This window comes from Dendropsophus ebraccatus, chromosome 4 (assembly GCF_027789765.1).
Source record: "Dendropsophus ebraccatus isolate aDenEbr1 chromosome 4, aDenEbr1.pat, whole genome shotgun sequence".
Taxonomy (NCBI): Eukaryota; Metazoa; Chordata; class Amphibia; order Anura; family Hylidae; genus Dendropsophus; species Dendropsophus ebraccatus.
This window is the reverse complement of record NC_091457.1, coordinates 78,278,306-78,288,963: the sequence shown is the minus strand read 5'-3', so window position 1 is coordinate 78,288,963 and position 10,658 is coordinate 78,278,306. Positions and strand designations below refer to the sequence as shown.

General features: G+C 44.1%; 1 protein-coding gene across 1 annotated transcript in view; it reads left to right on the top strand.

The window, feature by feature from the left end:
• Nucleotides 1-10,658, top strand: part of CHTF8 (chromosome transmission fidelity factor 8) — a 65,220-nt gene that overhangs the window by 22,380 nt on the left and 32,182 nt on the right. The window lies entirely within an intron of this gene.

Below are 10,658 nucleotides of genomic sequence, written 5' to 3'. Positions count from 1 at the left end.
CCGTGTGCCCCCCACCCCCTGACTGTGCCATCTCACCCGCGGCAGCCCTGTCACTCGCAGCTCACAAGCGCTGCACACCCGTGGCTGTGGTTACCGCCCCCCCCCCCCCCCGCTCATTAGCGCTTGCGGCACCTCCCGCGGAACCCCTGTCACCCCTGGCTCAGGAGTGCCACTCAACCGCAGCACCTCCATCACACGAGGCTCAACCGCGGCACCAGCACCCCCCCTCCCCCCGGCTAGTTGGATGTGTCACCTTTCACCCACGGCTCAATCGCAGCTGCACTTACCGGCAAGCCCACCCAGCGGAACCAACAAAACCCCCCCTTCCTCTCACCCGCGGCTCCCCAACACCCCCTGCAGCTCACCCATGCATGGCGCTCGTCTCAGCTCTGCTACACCATCTCACCGTCTCTGCTCTGCTACACCATCTCACCGTCTCCGCTCTGCTACACCATATCACCGTCTCCACTCTGCTACACCATCTCACCGTCTCAGCTCTGCTATACCATGTTACCGTTTTAGCTCTTCTACACCATCTCACCGTCTCACCTCTGCTACACCATCTCACCTCTGCTACACCATCTCACGTCTCACCTCTGCTACACCATGTTACCATCTCAGCTCTGCTACACCATGTTACCGTCTCAGCTCTGCTACGCCATCATCATCACCACCATTTCAGCGCTGTTAATTCTCCATCATCAGTAATAAGCATTGCATGATGGGAAATGTAGTTTCCTATCTTGATAATAGACCATCTTTTAGAAAAACTTGTAACTCAGGAACGGCAGCAGCTAGAAAGACGGGAGACGGCTCAAAATACTCAGGTGGACTTGGTGAGTAAAACCAGCTAGGTTTGGGAGCATTACATTTTTTTTGCTCTTGGGGGGAATACCCCTTTAAGGTTTTGATCATGTCCTCCCTTTCCCTTCTTTGTTCCAGACTATACATATTTAGTTTAAAAGTCTTTCCTGATGTTTTATACCGTCCACCTTTTTATAGCCAGTCTTTGGATCCATTCTATTTTATCAAGGTCTTTTTATTTCACCAGAGCTGGACACAGTATTCCAGATGTGGTCTCACCAGAGCTCTATAAAGCGGCATCAGAATCTCCCTCTTCCTACTGGTTATACCTCTAGCTATACACCCCAGCATACGATTTGCTTTCCCCACCATCTGGTTGCACTGGTGACTAATTTTAAAGGTGTCAGAAATCACTACCCCATAATCCGTCTCTTCTGAAGTCTTTGATAACACAGAACCACCTATATGATACTCAGAGGATTCATTTTCCCTAAGTGCTTTATTTCATACTCAGGAACATTTTACTGCAGTTTCCAATGTTTGGACCACTCATCTAGCAAAGCTAAATAATTTTCCATATTACTGACAACTCTGGAAATATCAACCCTGGTGCACACTTTTGTGTCATCAGCAAAAACAGACAAACCTTACCTACCAAACCTTCTCTTATGTCACTTACTAACACCCAGGACAGACCCTTGTGGCACACCACACTTATAACCAGTCTCTACATACCATTATCAACAACCCTCTGCTATCTATCCTTCAGCCAACCACAAATCCGCTAAACGATCCAGGGATTAAAGGGGTTATCCAGCGCTACAAAAACATGGCCACTTTTTTCCAGAAACAGACCCACTCTTGTCTCCAGCTTGGGGCGGGGTTTTGCTGCTCAGTTCCATTGAAGTGAATGGAGCTTAAAGAGGTTATCCAGCGCTACAAAAACATGGCCACTTTCCCCCTACTGTTGTCTCCAGCTTGGCTGGGATTTTGAAACTCAGTTCCATTGAAGTAAATGGAGCTTTATTGCAAACCACACCTAAACTGGAGACAACAGTAGGCGGAAAAGTGGCCATGTTTTTGTAGCGCTGGATAATCCCTTTAATTGCAAACCGCACTTGAACTGGAGACAAGAGTCGTGCTATATCTGAAAGAAAGTGGCCATGATTTTGTAGCACTGGATAACTCCTTTAAGTTAAATTTTCTTTAACTTCTCCTTATGTGGAACCATATAAAGACTAATCTGGAAATTGGTGATGATCTGAGTTTATGCATTCCAGAAAGTTCAAAAAAATACTTCCCACTTGATTTCAAGCTGTTTGCAAAATATCTACTATCCATGTAATAAAGAGCATGGACTGCCCTAATAATATCCCTTTTATTAAACAGTAAGAGCTGGGGGTTTCCGGTGCGTCATGAGGTAGTACGCACGGCTCCTTGCTCCTCCCCTGCTCCTCCAGACCCTGCCCGCCTCTCCCTTCGCTGTTCTGGATTAGCCTGGCCGGATCATGTGAAGGCCCCCTCGGCTGGACTGTCTAACCCGATGCCGGCTTGTGGACTGACGATGGCCCGGGAGAGGATTGTGAGATGGAGGGATGGCCGTCCGGTGCCGGGAGTCTAGAAGTAAAGCGCCGAGATGTCAGGCTTTAATAAGAGTGTTTCGCCAGCGCTGCTAGGCTGTGTGGCCGGACAGGCGCTTTGCAGGACAGCCGGGATCATGTGACCGCTGACAGGATTATGAAGGACCCCTGGTCTGGCGGCGTGTGCTGTCCTTATCCTGGAGGCGCTTCTCCCAACTGAACTCTCTCTAACCCCGGATTCTGTGAGTGCCGTTCTCCATCAACCGGTCATGGTATAGAACAGTCACTGAGCTATGCCCCTTTATTTTGGGGTGGCGAGTGTGGTCCCTGGCCGGGGTTTCGGGGGGAGGGGGTCGGCTCGGTGTGAGCGGGCCCTTCCCTTCCCCCGGGGCCCTGGCCGGGGGCTTATCTGCTGGGATGCATGGCTGACATGGACTGCTCACTCTTCATGTAAACAGCCTGTTTTTTTTTTGTTTTTTTTCTGTCTTGCCTGGACTGTGTGGCCCCTGGGGGTAGGCTTCGGCTATGGTTTTTGAGAGGTCCCAGCTGCAAGCCGGGCTGTTGCACGGTGAGAAGCTTATCTACCCTGTTGTTTACTAGGTCTTAGGCGACTTGCTGAATGATATCTCTGCCTGAAAGCCTCGTCTTCTGTGGTGTTGGTCATTCTGGACACAAGTGGTACTGCTTTGTGCCCTTCAACTCTCGCAGGCATCTTGTGAGTAATATCCAACCACGTTAGTTCTGTGATAAGGCATCTCTCTTTGTGCCTTTTTTATCTCAACCGCCCCTCCCTTCTGTCTCCTAGATAGGACTTTGGGAAAGCAAATTGACTGGTTACAATGGCCCCTAAACCAGCGCAAAAGAAAATAGGGAGCAGTGCCTCCCCCAAAATGGACAAATTCTTCAATTCTCCAGTTGGAGGAGGGAAATCCCGTAATCATCCACTTGCATCCCCATTGGTTGAAAAGACTACCAGGACAGGTTCCAGATTTGATGCCCTGCAAGAGGAGGGGGAGGAGCCTCAGGTGTCACTGGAGCAGGGTATTGAGGCACCTAAAATTACGTTGGATAAGATCTTTGATGAAATAAGAACCTGTAATAAAGCGGTGTCGGATCTGTCCTTAACAGTTGGGGCCCTCTCATCTGACATTGGCCTTATTAGAGGGGACATGATTAAAATAAGAGAGAAGGTTGTGGACTGTGAGAAAGCTATCTCCCCCCTTGGAGAAAGGGGTCACGGATTTACAGAAAAAGGTCAAAGACATCTCGCAGCAGTTGATGATTACTCAAGACAGGATTAATGAAATGGAGGACCGCTCTAGACGGTCAAATGTCAGAATAATCGGCCTACCTGAGGGGGTTGAGGGGAATGACTCTATTAAGTTTTGTACAACCTGGCTGGAGGAGACATTTGGCAGAGATGTTTTTTCACAATTTTTTGCGTTGGAGAGAGCGCATAGAGTACCCTTCAGGCCTTTGCCACCTGGTAGCCCTCCTAGGACAATGATCATTAAAACTATTTGTTCTGGTGATAGAGATTTGTTACTTAACCTGGCCAGACAAGAACAAATAACCTACAACGGCGGGAAAATCTCTCTCTTCCCAGATTTTTCTAGGGCCACACAGAAAAAGAGACTTTCATTCCGGAATATAAAAAAAAGACTTCACCAGGCGAACATTTCCTTTTCCTTGATTTTTCCGGCTAAGCTTAGAATAATCCATAAAGATGTTACTCATTTTTTTTCTAATCCTAGTGATGCTCTTAAATGGTTAGACAGTGAGGGTTATTGATTCTGTATTGTAAATGTTATTTAATTGCATATTTTTTTATTTTTTTTTGTGAGGCGGGTGGGAGAGGGGGGGGCGGGGAGGAAGTGGGGAGTTGGTATACGAAATGGGAAGAGTCCTTCTGGCTTTAAGGAGCATGGAGAGACATTTAGTGGGTAGGGGTGTTGGGCGGGGGGGGGGGAGGGATGGGGAGTGGGAGTCGGGAGGGGGCGAGGGGAGGGTGGGTGGCAGAGGAGGGAAGTGTGTTTTTTTTTTCTCATTTTATCTTTTTTTTTTTTTTTTCTTTTCTCTCTAGAAGATGACTAGCTGCAAAATCTTTTGTTGGAATGTGAGAGGGATGGGGGAGGGGTCTAAGAGATGCGCTATATTTGATAGGATTAATTTGCATTTACCAGCCATAGTCTGTTTACTTGAAACTCACTGTACTCAGGAGAACTTGTATAAAGTCCGGCGAAGATGGGCAGGTATGGAGTTTCACTCCACCTTTACCAGCTTTTCGTCTGGAGTATCTATTTATATACATAAGAGTATTGTGTTTAGTGTTATTAGTAAAAAGATAGATAGCAAAGGAAGATATATTTTTTTGCATTGTAAGCTGTTTAATGTGGAAATGATCTTTGCGTGTCTCTATATCCCTCCTCCCTTTACCCTACACGTTCTGATTCAATTAATTGGGTTTGTTGATGGAAGGGATTTCCTGCCATTGGTCATATGTGGGGACTTCAATTGTGTGATGGACCCTCTCCTTGATAGAAGAGGGAAGTCCCAGAGGTCTGGACAACGTACCCTTTTAGCCAAAATGGTGGAAGAAGTGGGGTGGTTGGATATATGGAGGAAACTATATGGGGAAAAAGAGGTGTTCTCCTGTTTTAGTAGCTCCCACAAATCTATCTCCCGTATAGACCTTGCCTTTTGTAATCAGTTGTCAATTGATTGGGTCTTTAGACTGAGGTCTATATCGGATCATTCACCCATGGTTTTGCTCTTGAATGGCCCCTGGATGCAATCGGGCCCCAGGAGGCCATTTAGGTTCAATCCCCACTGGCTCAATATAATTGATAATAAAGAACAGATAAAAGAGGAGTTAAAAAGCTTCTGGGAGATCAATCAGGGCTCAGCTAAGTCTCAAATAGTCTGGGACTCCATGAAGGCGTTCCTGAGGGGACTTTTGTTCCGGGAGGTTAAAAATAGTAAAAAGACCTTTAGGAAAAAAGAAGCTAAGTTACAGGGAAAGGTGTTGGAAGCCGAAGGGAAGTTTAGCAGAGATCCTTCAAGTCAACTTGGAGCAGATCTTGAAAAAGCCCAAGGAGAGTATGCTAGTTTCTTGAGAGAGAAAGCTTAGCAAAGAATTTTTTTTAGAGGACAAACTCAATTTTTGGAATCTGGTAGATCGGGTAGATGGTTAGCACGTAACATTTCCCCGCTGGAGAATAAAACTTATATACCATGCTTGTATGATAAGCAGGGGGAATTAACAGGGGATAGGGACAGAGTTAAATCTATTATTTATGATTTCTATAGCAATCTTTATGCTTCTAATAGTAAGATAACAGCCGAAGAGGTGGATAGCTTCCTACAACAAATTTCTTTTCCGAAATTGAATCCCTCGCTGAGATCGGAGCTGAACAAGCCGATCTCTGTGGGCGATCTAAAACAGGCATTAAGTTCTTGCTCTGGACAGTCTGGTCCCGGAACGGATGGTCTCCCTTTTAGGATATATCAGGAGTTCTCAGACATTCTCCTCCCTGCGCTGTCCCATACGTTTAATGAATCCTGTTTGGATGGACTGCTCCCCAGCTCCATGAGGGAGGCTGGAATTGTTTTAATTGAAAAAAAGAAACAAGAGCCTAATAGAATAGAATCTTTCATACAAATATCGCTGCTTAATACTGACTATAAGATCTTGGCGAAGGTCCTGTCGTTGCGACTAGCTAAGGTCGCTTCAATCCTTATTGAGAAACAACAGACGGGCTTTATACCCGATAGACTTATTTTTGACAACCTGGCCAGGGTCTTTGCCAACCTCCAGTTGGGAGAGGGGGGCCCCCACTCCATCATGTCTCTGGATGCCATGAAGGCCTTTGACATGGTGGAGTGGGGGTTCCTTTGGAAGGTTTTGAGAGCATTTGAGTTGGGAGAGGACTTTGTTAAATGGACAATGTTACTTTATGCTCAGCCAAGGGCAAGGGTTTTGTATAATGATGTTACTACAGAGTGGTTTAACCTCTCGAGGGGAACCCGGCAAGGGTGTCCTCTCTCACCCTTATTATATGCTTTCTACATTGAGCCACTGGCAATCAGAAGGATTTGGTCTGGAGGGCTCTAAGGAAAAACTGCTTTTGTATGCAGATGACATCTTGTTATTCCTGAGAGGTGGGGAGCAGGCCGTCCATAAAGTTATAAATTTAGTCTCGGGTTTTGGAGCAGTGGCAGGGCTCCAAATTAATTGGGGAAAGTCGGTGCTACTCCCTATAAATATTGATGCATCCAGTTTTGAGGGGGACGTTACAGTGGTAAAGGAAGGAGAGCCCTTGGAGTATTTGGGCATTAAAATATCTGGGAGAATGGAAAGCTATATGCAGTTGAATCTGTATCCTCTTTATGCGAAATTGAGAAGGAAAATAGAGTTTTGGAATAGGCTTCCTATATCTATGGCAGATAGAATGGCCATAATTAAAATGACCATTCTTCCCCAAGTGCTTTATTACTTATATGCTTGCCCTATTTGGATTCCGCAATCTTGGTTCAAGAAATTTAATTGGCTTATGAACTTTTTTATTTGGGCAGGGAAGAGAGTTAGAGTGGGATACGAGGCCTGGACGCTCCCGGTAAATGGAGGAGGTATGGCCCTTCTAGATTTTCAGTTATATTTTTTTGCAATTGCCATTCAAAACTTAGTTAAAGTAGAAGGTACACCGGTGGTTAAATACATTATGGACCTGGTTGGGCACAAACACGGAGAGGTGTTTAGAGCAGTAGAAGCTGGATTTGGAGGATTTAATTTAATTTCACAAGCTAATATGTTTAAAAAGATATGGGAAGCACTTAAGAAAGTATGTAAAATTAATGGTAGTTTCTCTTTTTCCCCAATATGGGGTAATGTAAATTTTTCAGAATTTAGTAAAATACACAACACAGGTTTCTGGGAAGAGAGAGGTATCACTAACATATCAGATATATTAGATGAGGGTAGACTGCTCTCATTCACGGAAATGCAGCACTTTTATGGCCTATCTGGCGGTCATGTGTTTAGATATGCACAGTTAAGAAATGCTTATAGATGCACTGAGAATAAAAATTTGTTCCAAATTAATTCACATTATATTATAGATTATGTTAGAAGTTTAACTGGGGAGGCAAAAAAAAAATCTAGCTCGTATTTATAAGGTGTTAGTTCAAGAAAAAGGAAAGTTTTTTTTGGAGAGGACAAGACAAAAATGGGAATTACGGATTGGAATTATATCTGAAGATGAATGGCGTGTTATTATTGGTAACATTGCTAGTTCTATCTCTAATGTCCCATTTAGATTAATACAACTAAAAATTCTACTTAGACTATATCACTGTCCGCGTGATCTTTTCTTTAGAGGTTGTAGAGAATCATCTGAATGCCCTAAATGTTTACAAGAGAATGCTGGTTTTCTTCATATATTATGGGAATGCTCAGAGACCCAGATATTCTGGGCTCAGGTGAGGAGGCATTTGGAGGGGTTAGTGGGATCAAGAGTAGGGGATAAGGTCTCGGACATGCTATTATCAGGGTATGCGGAAGACGGTGGAGCAAGATCCCTTTTAAATAATTTGGAAGAATGGAGAGGACTTATGAATAAAATTAGGGCATATGAAATGAATCTAGCTAAGATGGCCTCGGGAAAAGCTCTTAGGAGATCTCAGAATGTGTGGAGCTATTGGAAAACTTAGAGGCTTTTTTTTTTTAATCTCTTTCTCTTCTTTCTCTCTATCTGCAGGGGGTGGTTGGGATGGGGGGGGGGCGGGTTTATAAGAAATTGATTGTGTTTACATTTTGTATAGTAGCAAGAATGTTGTCTTGATTCTGAAAATGAATAAAGATTAAATAAAAAGAAAAAAAAACCAGTAAGGTTAATTGCAATAGCTCAGGTACGGGCTATGACCAATTTATTGTCTTACAACTCTGGAAATTAAAAGATTTCTCAACTTGAGTCCCACTTTAAGAACATGAACATATCTGAGCCAGGATTTAAACGCCTGGTTTTGGCACAAACATACCAGAGCTTAGTAAAATAATAGCTTTTGTCTATTTACTGGAGATGTCATTTATGTAAACCTCTGGCTAATGCTCCCTCAGAGACACACATGTAGGTTCCAACCAGTTCTTCCTATAATACTCAACATACAATAGCTAATTTCCCAGATACATGAAATAGGTGAATTATCCACAGTGTGTATCTCATGTGTCAGAGCTGCTTATCTGGAAAGCCCGGCACGGACATGAGGCGTTTCTTCCTTCCTTCCTGAGGATGCACTTGTAGAGATCTGAAATGTTAAACTAGGTTTAACTCACACAAGACCAGCCATGGATACTGACCACTCAATATAATGGCTGGGACAAATACACAAAAACTTTACCAGATGGGTTTTTAAAACTTCAGAGAAAAATTGATTCCTGGGACTATGCATTAATATTGGTGGTACTGACATTGAATGTAAGACCCAGTTGTTCCTATAGCAGCACTGATTTCTGATTTTCCCAACATTAGCAAGTCTTTACTGACCAGACCATCATCAAGTATCTCCTGATACACCTATATGATGTGATATAGAGATCATAGAACTTTGTATAGTGCTGTCCAGTGTAGCCCTGTTCTGCAACATGACCTACAGCAATAAGTCATGTGTGGATCCCCATTGCCCATAGCCCTTAACAAGGTAACAGCTGTTTATTGTGCTCCAGAGAAGACCCATTATTACCCAATAAAGTCATTGAATTGTCCCTATAATGTATGGCCCACTGAACCCTCTTCACAGCAGCAACACTTAAAGGGGTTATTCAGCATTAGGAAAAAAAAAAAAAAAAGGGCCACAGGAGACAGCACGACTTGTGCTGGGTGGGGTTTTGCAACTCAGTTCTATTGAAGTGAACGGAGCGTAATAGACCAGCAGAACAGGGCAGATTAACCTACTAAAAGAAAAATCATATAAAGAATAAACAGTTACTATAGTGAGTGAGATCACTGGTCGCTACAAGCAATGCCTACAGTGTCTTAATTTTATTTTTTTTTAAATAAAGGTTAAGAGTAATGTAATCTTTTATCTCCGTACATAAGCATAAGTTAAGTCTGTTTTATTCTCTATTGGGACACCAGTGATTTTCCCTCTAATAGTGCCTGATGCTGACTCCCCTCGACATTTGCTCACATGAATCGCCACTAAGATGCCATTATTCCTGTTTGTGAAGGGAAATGTTAGGCTGCAGTCTTCATGAAGAAACCAATGTGAAATAGCTGCTCTAAATAAGTAATGAGGGAGTTTACTAACAATTAGTGGTTGCTAAGAGCACTGACCCCAGCAAGCAGGCTGACCGGGATGCAAATGGGATGTCTGGGCATGTTTGTTTGTTTTTTTTCTTATCTGCACAGGCCTTTTGAGTGCCAACATACAAGCTTTTGTTTATATGCAAATTAGACTTGAGTGCCCATGGGGCATTCTCCAGCACGGCAATAGCCCAGGTATGTCCAGCCCATGTCGTCTATTCCACTTCCCCTATGGACCTCTTGCATCTGTCTAGCATGTTTGACTGGTACCCAGTAGAGAGAACATGAGGCATGCCAGGAATCATAATGACTAGCCCCATATAACTATGGGTTCATTTCCATTGCCTGTTGTATGTAAATCTGTCCCTAGAATGGCCAAGATGGCTCCTCCAATGAACATAGCCCTAAAGAGTTGTCCTGTGTGGGTACCAACACCCAGCAGCCTGGACAATCAGTTGGTCAGCAAAGCCTTGTGAAGTCTACGGTGTAGTGGTGACATGGTAACTCCGCTTCTATTGAACTGAACAGGACTGTCTCACCTCTACATGGTAGGCTGCGCAGGGCTTCTAGCATTGCTTGCTAGGTGAACAGTGGATCCCCAGACCTGTTAGTCAATGGAGTGTCACGTGTCGGCACCCACCGACATGTGGACACAGATCAATATTCTAAACCCAGAAAACTCCTATAACCCTTCTGGTGCCATGACAGTTTTTGCACAGCTGGTACTTCTTGAAACAGGTGAACACAAAAGAAAGAACCCTGTATGCCCTCCTGAAATTACTGAAGGCTGTACAGATGGAAAGAATATAGACATAGACTGTTAATGCTATGAGTGGTGGTAACATTAAAGGGGTTATAGCTGAAGCTTTCTGCAACCTGGCACTCACTTCCTGTGAATTCACAATTCAAAAATAAGCCTTCCTAGACATGTAGGGATTAGGCGTATATACCAATCAGCACACAGGCAAAACCA